The 16,888-nt window shown below is 43.8% G+C and overlaps 1 protein-coding gene and 1 pseudogene across 1 annotated transcript in view; both read left to right on the forward strand.

Annotated features, from left to right (window-relative positions):
- The window catches only part of LOC137341166 (collagen alpha-1(XXVIII) chain-like), a 234,564-nt gene that overhangs the window by 59,897 nt on the left and 157,779 nt on the right, over window positions 1-16,888 (forward strand). The window lies entirely within an intron of this gene.
- Window positions 903-1,306, forward strand: LOC137334069 (histone H2A.J-like; annotated as a pseudogene).

A 16,888-nucleotide genomic window follows, 5' to 3' on the forward strand; every position in this document is an offset into this window, starting at 1 on the left:
GTCCTATAAATGCACCCCAATACCCTATTCGTTCAAGCTATCGCTTCACGGCATTGCACGTGAACCTTTAGAGATCTATGCAGTAGTGCACCCAGATCTCTTTATTTCTCCACCTGCTTTAATGCTTTTCCCTCAATGGTGTATGGATGTTAAGCATTTGCCCTGCTCACAAGTGTAACACTGCACTTTTCAAAATTAAACATCATTTGCCAATCACGAGCCCAATCCCCCAACACATCAAGATCCGCCTGAAGCAGTCGAGCATTGTCTACAGTCCTAACACTCGCACAGATCTTGGTATCATCTGCAAATTTGCAGTTCATGCCACCAACACCTACATCTAGATCATTAATAAAAATAGTAAAGAGCAACGGTCCCAACACCGATCCCTGTGGGACATCACTGGGTCTCTAAACAGACCCAAATCCATCTATAACTACTTTCTACTTGTGTCCTTCCAGCCAGTTCTCAATCCAGCTCAATATATTACCACTAATACCGGAGGCTTCGATCTCGTAGAGAAGTCTCTTGTGCGGTACCTTGTCAAAAGCTTTTTGGACTTCTAAGTAGACAATGCCTGCTGGGTTTCCTTCATCCACTATCTTGGTGACTTCTTCAAAATATATAATCAAATTTGTAAGATTTGACCTCCTTATTTTGAAGCCATGTTGGTTGTCCCTAATATGTTGCTCTCTATCCAAGAAATCATATATTACATCCCTAATGATTCCCTCAAGCATCTTTCCTATTACTGATGTCAAACTAATGGGCCAGTAGTTACCCAGGTCCGTCTTGTCTCCTTTTTTTTAAAGATGGGGACGACATTCGCCCCCTTCCAGTCTATGGGAACTGTACCACAGTGCAGTGAGCTATTAAAAATACGGGCAAGGGGTTCGCACAGCATGTGTGAAAGTGTTTGTAAGACTGTGAAAATGTCTGGAAGAGGAAAAACCAGTAGTAAAGCTAAGGCCAAGACCAAGTCGCGCTCATCCTGGGCTGGACCGCAGTTCCCTGTGGGCCGTGTTCACAGGCACCTGCGAAAGGGGAACTATGCCCAGAGTGTGGGTACCGGAGCCTCGGTCTATCTGGCGGCTGTGCTCGAGTATCTGACCGCTGAAATCCTCAAGCTGCCCCTGACAACAAGACCCACATCATACCCAGACACCTGCAACTGGCTATCCGCAACGACGAGGAGCTCAACAAGCTGCTGGGATGGGTGACCATCGCACAGGATAGGGTACTGCTTAATATCCAGGCCATGCTGCCGCTGAAGAAAACCAGCTCAGGGAGCACCAGGAGCAAGTAAAGTGGCCAAAATTTAATCTGATAACCCAAAGATTGTATATATGGACTTTCAAAAGGCATTTGATAAAAGTACTACATAACAGACATATTCGGAAAATAGAAGCACATGGGATTAAAGGGATGGTGATAACTTGGGTATGTAATTGCTAAGGGACAGGAGGCAGAGAGTAGTGGTGAATGGATGTTTTTCTGACTGGAGAGAAGAATGCAATGCTATTAGGACCATTGCTTTTCTTGTTATATATAAATGACCTGGACTTTGGTATAGGGACTACAATATCGCAGTTTGCGGATAATACAAAACTTGGCAATGTAGTAAATAGTGAGCAGGATAGTAGCAGACTTCAGGAGGACGTAGACAGATTGATGAAATGAGCAGTCGCATGGCAGTTGCAATTTAATGCAAATAAGTGTGAAGTGATGCATTTTGGGAGGAACAACATGGACAGGCAGTATAATCTAAATGATATTATTTTGAGGGGTGTGTAAGAGCAGAGGGAACTGGGGGTGCATATTTACAAATCTTTGAAGGTGGCACGGCAAGTTGATCAGACGGATAAGAAAGCGTATGGGATACTTGGCTTTGTAAATAGGGGCATTGAATACAAAAACAAAGAAGTCATGCTAAAACATTACAAATCACTGGTGAGGCCTCAGCTGGAGTATTGTGTACAATTCTGGGCACCATACTTTAGGAAGAATGTCAAGACAGAAGAGGTTTACTAGGATGATACCAGGGATGAGGGACTTCAGTTATGAGAAGAGATTGGAGAAGCTGGGATTGTTCTCCTTAGAGCAGAGAAGGTTAAGGGGAGACCTAATTGAGGGATTCAAAATTATGAGGGATTTTGATAGAGCAAATAGGGAGAAACTGTTTCCTCTGGCAAGTGGGTCAGTAATCAGAGGTCATAGATTTAAAATAATTGGCAAAAGAACAAGAGGGGAAATGAGGAGAAATCTTTTCACACAAAGGGTTGGTAAGATCTGGACCGCACTACCTGAAAGGGTGGTGGAAGCAGATTCCATAGGAACTTTCAAAAGGCAATTGGACATGTACTCGAAGAGGACTAATTTGCAGGCTTATGGAGAAAAAGCTGGGGTGTGGGACTAAATTGGACAGCTCTTTCAAAGAGCCGGCACAGGCATGATGGACTGAATGGCCTGCTTCTGTGCTGTAAGATTCTATGTATCCCATCTCCCTGAGGACCATCGGGTGGATATCATTCGGCCTGGCTGCTCTATATATTTTCAGGTCCTTAATTCTATTTAAAACAATATGTTCAGCTATGTTAATATTACTAGTTTAATTATTACCATCATCATTAAATTCTAACTGTCAAGCATTGTCTTCAAGAGTGAAGACTGATGCAAAGTACTCATTTAATATTTCTACCATATCCTGCGAATCCTTTGTAACCTGTCCTTGAGCATCCTTCAATGGTCCAAGACAGTCTTTGACAGTTCTCTGACTCTTCACATAACTGAAAAAGCTTTTCCCTTTACTTCTACATGTGTCTACAATCCTCTTATCCATCATCCTTTTAGCTAATCTAATAGCAGCCTTTGTTTTCTTTAGCTGTTCTTTGTACTTAACTCTGTTTAGTTGAGTGTTAGATGCCTTTAGATTGTAGAAACATTGTTGTTTACATCTTATTTGTCTTTGTACATGACCAGTCTTTAACGTAGTAAAATGTCCCAAGGCACTTCACAGGAGCAATTATGAAACAAAATTTGACACCGAGCCACATAACGAGATATTAGGACAGGTGACCAAAAGCTTGGTCAAAAAGGTAGGTTTTAAGGAGCACCTTAAAGGAGGAGAGAGAGGTGGCAAGGCGCAGAGGTTTAGGGAGGGAATTCCAGAACTTAGGGCCTAGGCAGCTGAAGACACAGCCGCCAATGGTGGGGCGATTAAAATCGGAGATGCATAAGAGGCCAGAATTGGAGGAGCTCAGAGATCTCGGAGGGATGTAGGGCTGGAGGAGGTTACAGAGACTGGGAGAGGCGAGGCCATGGAGGGATTTGAAAACAAGGATGAGAATATTAAAATCGACGCATTGCCGGAACATAAGCCAGTGTAGGTCAGCGAGCACAGGGGTGATAGGTGAACGGGACTTCGTGCGAGTTAGGATATGGGCAGCAGAGTTTTGGATGAGCTCGAGTTTACGGAGGGTGGAAGATGGGAGGCTAAGCAGGACATCATTGGAATAGTCAAGTCTAGAGGTAACAAAGACATGGATGATGGGTTTCAGCAGCAGATGAGCTGAGGCAGGGACAGAGATGGGCGATGTTACAGAGGTGGAAGTAGGTGGTCTTGGTGATGGAGTGGATATGGGGTTGGAAGATCACCTCTGAGTCAAATAGGACACTGAGGTTTAGCCTCAGTCAGTGGCCAGGGAGAGGGGTGGAGACAGAGGTTAGGAAATGGAGTTTGTGGTGGGGACCGAAGACAATGGCTTTGGTCTTCCCAATATTTAGTTGGAAGAAACTTCTGCTCATCCAGCACTAGATGTCGAACAAGCAGCATGAGGGGCAGTGGAGGGGTCGAGAGAGGTGGTGGTGAGGTAGAGCTGGGTGTCGTCAGTGTACATGTGGAACTTAATGTTGTGTTTCCAGATGATGTCACCGAGGGGCAGCATGTAGATGAGAAATAGGAGGCGGCCAAAGATAGATCCCTGGGGGACTCCAGAGAAATCGGGAGCAGGAAGAGAAGCCATTGCAGGTGATTCTCTGGCTACGACTGGATAGATAAGAATAGAACCAGGGGAGGGCAGTCCCACCCAGCTGGATGATGGAGGAGAGGCTTTGTAGGAGGAAGGCGTGGTCAACCGTGTCAAAAGCTGTAGACAGGTTGAGAAGGATGGGGAAGGAGAGTTTACCTTGGTCACAGTCACAGTCACACAAGATATCACTTGTGACTTTGATAAGGGCCGTTTTGGTGCTGTGGCAGGGATGGAATCCTTAAAAGTGCCGTTGTAAGTGACTTGGGCAAAAGTTTTTTCCAGGGCGGACACAGAAGGAATTGGGGTTGGGAGGGTGAAGGGGGATGCGAGTCGAGAGGGATACAAGGAAGTTTTCAGGGATGGCCTTATCTGTGATTGACACAATGGGAGTAGAGAGGCCACTTGAGGTGGCAAGGTCGAGGAGGTGGCTGTGAATATGGTAAGGGAGTTTATATGGAGGGAGAGATTAAGGGAGCATAGGAGAGCAGTGCACTCAGAGGAGAGAGAATCTTAGAAAATTTATGGCACTGAAGGAGGCCATTCGGCCCACCGTATCCGCGCCAGCCGGAAATGAGCTACCCAGCCTAATCCCACTTTCCAGCACTTGGTCCGTAGCCTTGTAGGTCACAGCACTCCAGGTGCACATCCAGGTACTTTTTAAATGAGTTGAGGGTTTCTGCCTCTACCACCCTTTTAGGCAGTGAGTTCCAGACCCCACCACCCTTTTCCTCAGCTCCCCTCTAATCCTTCTGCCAATCACTTTAAATTTATGCCCCCTTGGTTATTGACCTCTTTGCTAAGGGAAATAGGTCCTTCCTATCCACTCTATTTAGTCCACCTGAATTAAATCACCCCTCAGCCTCCTCTGTTCCAAAGAGAACGACCCCAGCCTATCCAATCTTTTCTCATAGTTAAAATTCTCCAACCCTGGCAACATTCTCGTAAATCCCCTCTGTACCCTCTCTAGTGCAATTACATCCTCCCTGTAATGTGGTGACCAGAACTCAAGCTGTGGCCTAACCAGTGTTTTATACAAGTTCCAGCATAACCTCCCTTCTCTTATAGTCTATGCCTCGGCAAATAAAGGAAAGTATTCCATATGCCTTCTTAACCACCTTATCTACCTGTCCTGCTACTTTCAGGGATCTGTGGACATGCACTCCAAGGTCCCTCACTTCCTATATACTTTTCAGTATCCTCTCATTTATTGTGTACTCCCTTGCCTTGTTTGCCCTCCCCAAATGCATTACCTCACACTTCTCTGGATTGAACTCCATTTGCCACTTTTCTGCCCACCTGACCAATCCATTGATATCTCTCTGCAGTCTACAGCTTTCCTCCTCAATATCAACCACAAGGCCAAGTCATCTGCAAACTTTTCAATCATGCCCCCTGCATTTAAGTCCTAATCATTAATATATATCACAAAAAGCAAGGGACCTAGTACTAAGTCCTGCGGGACCCCACTGGAAGCAGCCTTTCAATCACAAAAACACCCGTCGACCATTGCCCTTTTCTTCCTGCCACTGAACCAATTTTGGATCCAACTTGCCACTCTCCCTTGGATCCCATGGGTTTGTACTTTTTTGATCAGTCTGCCATGTGGGACCTTGTCGAAAGCCTTGCTAAATTCCATGTAGACTACATCAAATGCACTACCTGAGGATGAGAAGTTGCTCGGTGCAGAGGCTGAGGGAGGAAAGCAGTGAGGATTTTGAAATAGGGGCGAGAGGAATGGAAAAGGTGAGATGCTCAAAGGAGGAGTAGGTGCTATAGTAGGGGGACAGATCAAGTGTGATTTAGTGATAAGGACCACACTGCCACCTGGGCTAGACAAGTGGTGGAAGGTATAGTCAGGCGGGGAGGCTTCATTAAGGGGGAAAGTGTCATCACCCGTCTGCCAAGTTTCTGTCAAGGCCATGATATCGAAGCAATCATCCACACTAAGCTCATGGAAGGCAAAGAGGTTGTTTACAAGTGAACGGACATTCTGGAGGGAGATGCGGAGAGGGGTGGTGATAGTTGATACATTGGCAGTGTCCACGGTGTCAGCACTGGGAGGGGTGAGTGGGATGGGAAGGAGATTGGCAAGATTAGCCCCCAACAGTAGCGCTGGGTGGAAAGGTCGGTGAGAGAGTAGGATGGGGCAGTTGGTGTCGCTCATGAGGAGGCAGCGACGAGTGCCTCACTGTGCCCTTCGGAGGATGCCAAGAGAGGTGCAGAGGGAAGCTGTAGGCTTATTTAACAGAGAGAGTTAAGCCTCGGATGGCAGCAGGAGAGTAGGAAGGTCAAGGAGTGGTGAAGAGTTGGGGGTAGGGATTTGGAGGGGAGGGGTGCGCGGAGTACCCAAGAGGGGAGAAATGAAAGGAGGCATTTTGACAGGAGACGCGGGCCTAGGAAGGGAAAAGAAAATTGAAGAAAGAAAAGTTAAAAAAGGAAAAGGAAAATAGAAGTGATGGGCTTGGGTCCGGACTGGCTGCCAAAACGCGGGTGAGAACTCAGGACACAGTGTTTAGGAGGGGGGGAGATTGCGGAACCTCTGCAGTCTGAGGCCTGGGAGATTTTAATTGCATAGTCAGTCTTTTTTGCTTTCAGTAAGAAGTGATGGAAATGTGGAATGGATGAACAGCTGGGGTGGTGAAACAGAAAACATTAGCATTAAAAATGGACGAGGTAAATTCCTGTTTATAAATAGGATTCAGAACCACGTGTTCTAGAATCGCGGTAAGGAATCTGATGAGAGGCTTGATAGGATAGGTTAGATGGCTTGATAGGATAGGATAGGTTAGATGGCTTGATAGGATAGGTTAGATGGCAAAAGATTATTATATTACTTGGTATGTTTTGTCACTGCTGGGCCAGCTGAGATCAGCTGAATCAGCACACCAAATCTGGAACTTTCCTGGCCTATATGGTTTAGCCGCTCGCTGGATAAACTCATTGAGCCATCAGGAGAGCTCAATCCCTCTATATTTTTAAGCTAATTTTCTCTTTCCAGTTGCCGGTGGGAAGCGATAGCTTGCTGGTTGGTGGGAACAGGATATTCAGCGGCAGAGGCTGCCCTCACCGAGAGCATACGAAAGCCAATTTTCCTCTGGGACTTGTGCACACCCAAAATATCTTCCACCTGTAGTGACCTAAATCCACCTATATTGTGGGCTCAATTTATTTAAATGGCCCTGAATCTCCTCTGATGCAGCTATTTCCTCACCCCCAACCCCTCACCACCACCAGGCAGAGCCTAGCACCTAGAGGAGGCAGGCCTGATGTTATGTACTTATTTGTAGGGTCACTGTCTGCCCTTCTCTGATCCTCCAATTGGATGTATGCAGTGTCTTAGGTCCACTTCTTCTGGGCACCCATCAAAATGAGGACTCACATGTGAAAGAAAAGGAAAGTGAGGTGGGAGGGCTGTGCGTGCTCCTTTGAATGAGGGTCCCTGGCCTGCACCTATTACAGCTGCAGGCTGATCAGTCCCAAGGGAAGCTCTGGAAATCCCGGAGCAACGTAGAAGGTGTGCAGACCCAACATCATGGGTCTCCACCTCTATTTCCAGTCCTTAGCCCCTGGAAGAAAGGCATTCCCTGGGCGCTATCACAGACAATGTCAACCCTATTGTCCACAGCCTAGGAGTATTGATGTGACCAGCTCCTACTGATGCTGTTCTTTTGGCCAGCCATTAGGAGGTGCATGAGAGTGGCCCACAAACAATTTTTCCCCTCCCCTGAAGAGATACGTGGCACCTGTTTGACATATCCCTGTGCAGCACAGCTGAGATTGGGAAATCAGTGGGATCTAAGTCAGTTAGATTGTATTCCATGGCATTGCACAGTGGTGCTTAAACATCTAGCCAGGTCTTCAATTATTAACTGGAGTAGACTATTCTAACCTTGCAATTAACATTTCGGTATGGTTAATTAGGAAAAAAAAACTTAACAGAAAAGTGTCTCATAATACCAGGTAGGAGTTCAAACAGAATTGATTCAGTTAGCAGCACTTTTATCTCTAAGTCAGAAGCATGTGGATTCAATCTATGATTTGACCATGTAATCTAAACTGACACTCCAGTACAATACTGTGGCAGTACTGTATTGATTGAGGTGTTGTCCTTCAGATGAGACATTAAGCTGTCTATTGCAGTGGTTCAGCTGGATGTTAAAGATTCCATGGTACTCTTTGAAGAGCAGGGAGCAGGCTACCATGGGAATTTGTCCCTTTATTCCTTCTGTTAACGGCAGTGGAACTCATGCCAGCAGAGAACTGGTGTAAGTTCCGCTGAGGCCTGTAAAAAGGTTCCACACCTTTGCTAGAGAAAAGTAATTGATTCCAGAGGGGATCGATAGCCTTCTCCAAGAGGATGGTTTGCTCCACTGAGAGCAGAAGAGTTGAAGAGAACACTTTACTTTGGGGCCTTGCTGGGCCTCCTCTCTACTGTCAGAGCTGCATGGCACTGCTCCAACATTCCACTGGTAGTTCAGGATGGGCGCCACTGATGCACTCTTGCAGGTGCAGGTGGCCCATTTGGCATTGTAGAATGACCCCACCCCCAGGGTTTGGGATGGGGTCTAAGGCAGGTGGAGATTCATATCTGTCACAATTGCACTGGCACAGCGAAGCGCAGGAATTTAAGGCCTTGTTTCCTTATTTTATAGCTAATCCATCAGAAAAATCCATGTGCTTTGGAAAACTTACTGATGGATGAAGAAATATTATTGGGAGATTCAGTGAATTTTTCTTGATCTTTTGTAAGTTTCTTCTATTGATCAGTTGGTTGTAGCAGCAACTGACTAAATTAGAATTTTCCTCTGTGAGTTCATCCTCAATCCTGGTTGTAAACAAAGAACCCTGTTACTTAGTGGGAAACAGTCTGAAACATTTCACCGACCAGAATAGAAAGATCGAGGGATTGCGTAAGAATAATTTTCTGTATAATTAGATTGAAAGTACCATTTACCATTTGCTCTCTTTGAAAAAAATCCATTGGTATGCAATTATTTTGAAAACAGACCCAGTTCCCATGGTAGCACAGAGGAATTACCTCTTACTTAGAAGAAGTCGCTGTGTGGCAACCTCATTTACAAACTACACTGTGGAGTCAACATTTGTAAGAATTCCACGGAAATTGGATTAAGTTGTAGCGATCAAAAAAAAAATCAGGATTGGTACAGCTTTGGTGACTTCTTGCCAAATGTATAATTCATTTTACATGAGTGCCTTGAAATATAAATGTGATCCCTTGTACTAGCCGTTATTGAATGTGATTTGACAAGGATATCGAGGCTCAAAATAGCCTGGTTTGATAAAAAGTAAACTGGCATAAAATGAAGTAGGAAAATAGAAGAGAGTGTTGGTGGTCTCCTGTGATGGCTTAAGACGCATCTTGGTGGTTCCTACATAGTGGAAAATGGCCTCTGGATTTCTCCTTTTGGGAAACAGGAAATCGGGAAGCCCGACCAGATGATGATACATGTAATCTAGTGGCCAGATTTAGTAAATGCGTCAAAGCAAAGATACTGTTAGAGATTTTCCTGCATTGGTGAATTTGACGACAAACACCATGGGCCATAATTTTGCTGTAGCAGGGCATCTACCAGTGTCTGCCGTTAGTTAGACTTGCCCTTGCACATTTAGGTTTTTAAATTTTTTGGGTGGCAAGTTGCTGGAAGTGCGAGGTGGTAACGTTGAAGCGAGGGAACCAGGGCATCTGGGACCTGAGTGAACAGGGCAAGCAACTGTGTATCTCCTTAATCAACAGATTGAAGGATTGAGAAATTAACAGCACAAGGACTGAGAAGGAAGTGTAAATTAGAGTGGGTGAATTCATTGTCAAATCAGGTACAGAAAGAGAAATAAAGAGAGGGAAAGAAGGGTTGGATTAAGAGAGAAAAAAAAAGGACAGAAAGGAAAAGTAAAAAAAAATTAAAATTTAACATTTTTAATATCTCCAACAACATTTAAAACCTGAAAGAATGAGACTCCACACTTGTAGTAGTTAATTTTCAGAGCCAGTGAGGTCGATTGGCAGTAATTAACACTTATCATATCTTTAAAAGGGTACTTAGACTGAAATGGACAATCCCTAACTTTGTCTGTGGTGAGTTTAGTTCGTATCTACCGTGCAAATACAGCAGCTTCACGCCGTTCAATGGATATCAATGGTGAGGCAGACAGTGAGATGCCATTTTCGCGAAGCTAACGGCAGAGCGTCTCAGACAGCAACTTTTGGATATCCGCACATCTAACCTGAAGTTGCTGGACCATTTGCACATAAATAACGCCGAGCGCCATTAGCCTCACCATTATTTTGACAGAAAATTCTGGCCCTATAAGTTAGATCGTTGTGCGCCCTGATCTTCCAGTGGCGAATTGACACCAAATTTCACTGATAAACTGATTTGAATCCACTACAGCGAGGATAGTGGCGAATCAGAAGCATTGCAGCCAATGGCCAATAATGGGTTTTAGTTTTACAAAAGAGAACTGATAACGGCCATCTTCATTTTCCTTCATATGGACTTGATTTTTAAAAAAAAATCATGTTTGCAAAATTATGTTGAAACAGAACTAGAATCTGCAGGTTTCTATTGGAAGTTGAACAAATTGATCACCAGGTTAATTTGGTTTAAAAGAAGCTACTTTGGATTGTAATTTTCATTAAGCTGCTTCACATTTTACAATTATAGAAAAAAATATAAAAGTCGGAATGTCGGTTTTATTTTCACTGAGTAATTGCATGTTTCATTTGAGCTGTAAGGTCTATTGAAATCTCAATTTTAACAAAATAGCAAGTTTATACAGAACAGCCATTAAATTATGTTCTCTGAAACTAGTTTTAGTTTGAACTCTAAAAGGGCTGATAAACGTACACCAATTGATGAAACTGACCCTCTGGTGTTTTATGGATTTAAAAAGAAAATCGGAACAACACAATTTCGATGCTTGAGCTTCAGGTATTTTGCTGAAACATCTTTCTTTGCTATGTTTTTGGCCCATAAATCGTTGTTACTTGAACTCTGTAAGGAAACAAATTCTTTAGCAGCTCAAAATTAATTTCAGCGACATTTAAAGGTCATTTCAAAATAAAAGTCTGATTCAGTGAATGCATCATATAGAGTCACTCTCACGGCTTTGTCAGGTCACAAATATTTTTAATTCTCAGTGATGCGGCATGAAGACTGGCTTAAATGCAGGAAAATGATGATCGCCATTGATTTCATAGAAACATAGAAAATAGGAGCAGGAGTAGGCCATTTGGCCCTTCTAGCCTGCTCCGCCATTCAATATGATCATAGCTGATCCTCTATCTCAATATAATATTCCCGCTTTCTCCCCATATCCCCTGATGCCTTTGTGTCTAGAAATCTATCTAGCTCTTTCTTAAATATATTCAGTGACTTGGCCTCCACAGCCTTCTGTGGTAGAGAATTCCACAGGTTCACCACCCTCTGAGTGAAGAAATTTCTCCTCATCTCAGTCCTAAATGTCCTACCAGTAACCTGAGACTGTGACCCCTTGTTCTGGACCCCTCAGCTAGGGGAAACATCCTCCATGTATCCAGTCTGTCTGGCCCTGTCAGAATTTTATATGTTTCGTTGAGATCTCTCATTCTTCTAAACTCGAATGAATACAGGCCGAGTCGACCCAATCTCTCCTCACACGACAGTCCTGCCATCCCAGGAATCAGTCTGGTGAACCTTCACTGCACTCCCTCTATGGCAAGTATATCTTTTCATAGGTAAGGAGATCAAAACTGCACACAATACTCCAGGTGTGGTCTCACCAAGGCCCTGTATAACTGCAGTAAGACATCCTTGCTCCTGTACTCCAACCCTCTTGCAATGAAGGCCAACGTACTATTTACCTTCCTAACTGCTTGCTGCACCTGCATGTTTGCTTTCAGTGACTGGTGTACAAGGACACCCAGGTCCCTTTGTACATCAACATTTCCCAATCTATCATCATTTAAGTAATACTCTGCCTTTCTGTTTTTCCTTCCGAAGTGGATAACTTCACATTTATCCACATTATACTGCATCTGCTATGTATTTGCCCACTCACTCAACTTGTCTAAATCGCCTTGAAGCCTCTTTGCATCCTCCACACAACTCACGATCCCACCTAGTTTTGTGTCGTCAGCAAACTCGGAAATATTACATTTGGTTCCCTCATCCAAATCATTGATATATATTGTGAATAGCTGGGGCCCAAGCACTGATCCCTGCGGTACCCCACTAGTCACTGCCTGCCACCCCGAAAAAGACCCATTTATTCCTACACTCTCTTTCCTGTCTGTTAACCAATTTTCAATCCATGCCAGTATATTACCCCCAATCCCATGTGCTTTAATTTTGTACACTAACGTCTTATGTGGGACTTTATCAAAGGCCTTCTGAAATTCCAAATAAACCACATCCACTGGTTCTCCCTTATCTATTCTACCAGTTACATCCTCAAAAAACTCCAGTAGGTTTGTCAAACATGATTTCCCTTTTATAAATCCATGTTTACTTTGTCTAATCCCGTTGATATTTTCTAAGTGTCCTGTTATCACATCCTTTATAATAGACTCTAGCATTTTCCCTACTACTGATGTTAGGCTAACCGGTCTGTAGTTCCCCGTTTTCTGTCTCCTTCCCTAATGGAGGGGCAAGGTATGATAAATATCTTCTAACTGTTTTGGTGAGGGTAAGGGCAGACCAGCACAAAAGTACCAGGAGAATTTGGAGTTATACAGTTCACTTAGCATCATAGAATCTTACAGCACAGGAGGCTGCCATTCGGCTCGTCGTGCCTGTGCCGACTTTGAAAGTGCTGTCCAATTTAGTCCTACTCCCCAGCTTTTTCCCCATAACCCTGTAAATTAGTCTTCTTCAAGTACATATCCAATTTCCTTTTGAAAATTCCTATGGAATCTATTTCCACTACCCTTTCAGGTAGTGTGTTCCAGATCTTAACCATCTGTATGAAAAGAATTCTCCTCGTTTCCGCTCGAGTTCTTTTGCCAATTATTTTAAATCTATGTCATCTGGTTATCGACCCACTTGCCAGAGGAAACAGTTTCTCCCTATTTGCTCTGTCAAAGCCACTCATTATTTTGATCTAATAAGTACCCCCTTAACCTTTTTTGTTCTAAAGAAAAACAATCTCAGCTTCTCCAATCTCCACATAACTGAAGTCCCTCCTCCCTGGTATCATCCTGGTAAACCTCCTCTCTACCCTCACCAAGGCCTCAACATCCTTCATAAAGTGTGGTGCTGAGAATTGTACACAGTACTCCAACTGAGACCTAACCTGTGATTTGTAAAGGTTCAGCATGACTTCCTTGTTTTTGTATTCAATGCCCCTATTTACAAAGCCAAGTATCCCATACGCTTTCTTAACCCAATTATCAACTTGCCCTGCCACCTTCAAAGATTTGTGAATATGCACCCCCAGGTCTCTCTGCTCTTGCACCCACCCCTCAAAATAATACCATTTATATCATACTGCCTCTCCATGTTGTTCCTCCCAAAGTGCATCACTTAACACTTATCCACATTAAATTGCTTCTGCCATGTGTCTGCCTATTTCACCAGCCTGTCTATGTTTTCCTGTAGTCTGCTACTATCCTCCCCACAATTTACTACGGTGCCAAGTTTTGTATCATCCACAAACTTCAATACGGTACTTACTACACCCAAGTCCAGGCCATTTATATGTAACAAGAAAAGACATGGTCCTAATACCGACCCCTGGGGCACCCCACTGTATACTTCTCTCTAGTCAGAAAAACATCCATTCACCACTATTCTCTGCTTCCTATCCCTTATCTTATTACGTTTCCAAGTTTCTATCTATTTTTATCCTATCCAATTTCTCTACACCCTCCTCCCCTACTGCGACATTAACTTCATCCTCCTCTTTTGTGAAGGCAGATGCAAAGTACTCCTTTAGTACCTCAGTCATGCCCTCTGCCTTCACAAGAAGATTTCCTTCTTTGTCCCTAATCAGCCCCACCATTCCTTTAACCGTTCTTTTACTTTTTATATGTTTATAAAAGATTTTTGGGTTCCCTTTTATATTACCCGCTAATCTTTTCTCATTCTCTATTTGCCCTTTTATCCTTATTCAATTTCCCCCTGCACTCTATTCTGCCTGGTTTTCTACTGTATTCTGTACCTGACATTTGTCATAAATCTCCTTTTTCTTTTTTCTTTTAACCTCTATTTCCTTTGTCATCCAGGAAGCTCTAGCTTTGGATACTCAAACTTTCCTCCTTATGGGAATATGCTTGATTTGTACCCAAACTTCCTCTGCCTTGAAGACCTGCCATTGCTCATTTACTGTTTTCTTGGCCAATCTTTATTTCCAGTCCACCTGTGCTAGATCCCTTCTCAAATCACTGAAATTGACTCTCTTCCAGTTGGGCATTTTCACCTTTGATCTTTCTTTGTCCCTTTCCATAACTACTTTAAACCTAATTATATTATGATCACTATTACCCAGATGTTCTCCCTCCGAAACACCCTCCACTTGCCCTACTTCATTCCCCAGAACTAGATCCAACACTGCTTCCTTCCTCGTTGGGCGAGAAACATACTGATTAAGAAAGTTCTCCTGTACACATTTTAGGAATTCTTCACCCTCCTTGCTCTTTACATTGTTTTCTTCCCAGTCTATATTAGGATATTTGAAGTCCCCTACTATCACTGCTCTATTATTTTTACATTTCTCTGAAATTTGCCAACAGATTTGCTCCTCTGTCTCCTTCTCACTATTTGGGGGTCTATAGTAAACACCCAGCAATGTAACAGCTCCTTTTCTGTTCCTTACCTCTAACCAAATAGATTCAGTCTTTGAGCCCTCTAGTATACGGTCCCTCTGTAGAGCCGTAATATTATCCTTGATCAATACTACCACCCCCCTCTCTTTTTTCCTTCCCAATCCCTCCTGAATACATTGTAGCCAGGAATGTTTAGTTCCCATTCCTGCCCATGTTTAAGCCAGGTCTCCATCATAGCCACTATATCATAACCCCATGTGGTAAATTGTGCCTGCAGCTCATCAACCTTATTTGTAACACTCCTCGCATTAACAGACATGCATTCCAACACCATGCTAGTCTGCTTTGCTTTTTTCCTCCATCTAATTCCTGTTTCCTCTTTCCACACTATTCCTTATTCTGTTGTTATTTGTCCCTCCTAGTTTTCTATGCACCTTGTCTTTCCTCGCTGCTGCTACGTCTTGGTTCCCCTCCCCCTGCCAAATTAGTTTAAACCCTCCCCCACAGCACTAGTTAACCTCCCCGTGAGGACATTGGTTCCAGTTCTGTTGAAGTGCAACCCATCTGTCTTGTACAGGTCCCTCCTGCCCCACAACTGGTCCCAATGCCCCAGGAATCAGAAGCCCCCCACTGCTGCACCACTTCTCCAGCCATGCATTCACCTGCACTATCTTCCTGTTTCTGTATCACTGGCACATGGCACTGGGAGTAATCCAGAGATTACCACCTTAAGTCCTTTTTCCTAGCTCCTGAACTCTGTCTGAAGGACCGCAACCCTTTTCCTACCTATGTCATTGGTTCCAACATGGACCTCGGCTTCTGGCTGTTTCCCTTCCCCTCGCAAAATGTCCTGTTCAGTGATATCCTTAACCCTGGCACCAGGGAGGCAACACACCATTCGGGACCCAGGTCTGCATTTGCAGAAACGCCTGTCTATCCCCCGACTATCGAATCCCCAATAACAACTGGATTTCTACACTTTCTTGTGCCCCCTCTCTGCAGCCGAGTCTCCCAGGGTGCCGTGGATTTGCTCCTGACTGCAATCCCTCGAACTGTCATCACCCTCACTGGTATTCAACATTGAATATCGGTTTTTGAGTGCCACACTCCCAGGGGACTCCTGCACTGCCTGCCTGTTCCTCCTAGTCTGTCTGGTGGTAACCAACCCCCTCTCTTCCTGAACTCTCTGTAGCTGCGGGGTGACCACCTCCTGAAACCTGCGATCCATGAAACTCTCAGCTTTCAATATGCACTGTAGTGACGCCAACCGCCCCTCAAGCTCAGAAACCCTTGAGCTCGAACGGTTGGCGGCACTTCCAGCACATATGGTTTTCCAGGACACACAAAGTGTTATGGAGTTCCCACATGGCACAGCATATGCAGGCTACGGGCCCCAGCTGTCCTGCCATGTTAGCCAACAGTTAGTTTAAATTGTTCATTTAGCTTTAAGGCTATTTAACTGTTTAGCTAACACTAAAAACACTAACCACTAAAAACACTATCCACTAAAAAACACTAACCAATAAACTAAATACTTAAATAAAAACAGAAAATGCTGGAAATACTCAGCAGGTCAGGCAGCATCCATGGGGAAAAGAAGAGAGTTAATGTTTCAGGTCGATGAACTTTCGTCAGAACTCTTACTCCATAATTTTCTCTTTCTTTTGCACTGTTCAAGTGTCCCTACATCGTGGATGCCATAACAATGACGCAAGTCCCCAGGAAAATCTGGGCTATTCTCTATCTGGTGACAATCTCCCCTGTCAAAAGTCAATATCCTTGTAAACTACACTGTATTCCTAATGGCTGCTATTGCTTTTCTGCATAGACTGACCTTGTCTAGCTGAGTAGTTGTGAAGTGACATGCCAACATAAAAAGTTCAGAAAAGCCAATGAAAAGCTTCAAAAAGCTGACAACTCAAAAAAAAACAATATGCAACTGAGAAACAGCCCTAAATAAAGGCCTATGACTAAGGCCTCTGCTTCGAGACAACTAAATAGCTTAAAATCCTTTATATTACATTGGACTTCAGCACTTTTACTAATGTTTTGAAATCATATTTCACAATTCAGTTTGTTTTTTTGTGAAAACTGAAAT

The sequence above is a fragment of the Heptranchias perlo genome, chromosome 2, assembly GCF_035084215.1.
Source record: "Heptranchias perlo isolate sHepPer1 chromosome 2, sHepPer1.hap1, whole genome shotgun sequence".
Lineage (NCBI taxonomy): Eukaryota > Metazoa > Chordata > Chondrichthyes > Hexanchiformes > Hexanchidae > Heptranchias > Heptranchias perlo.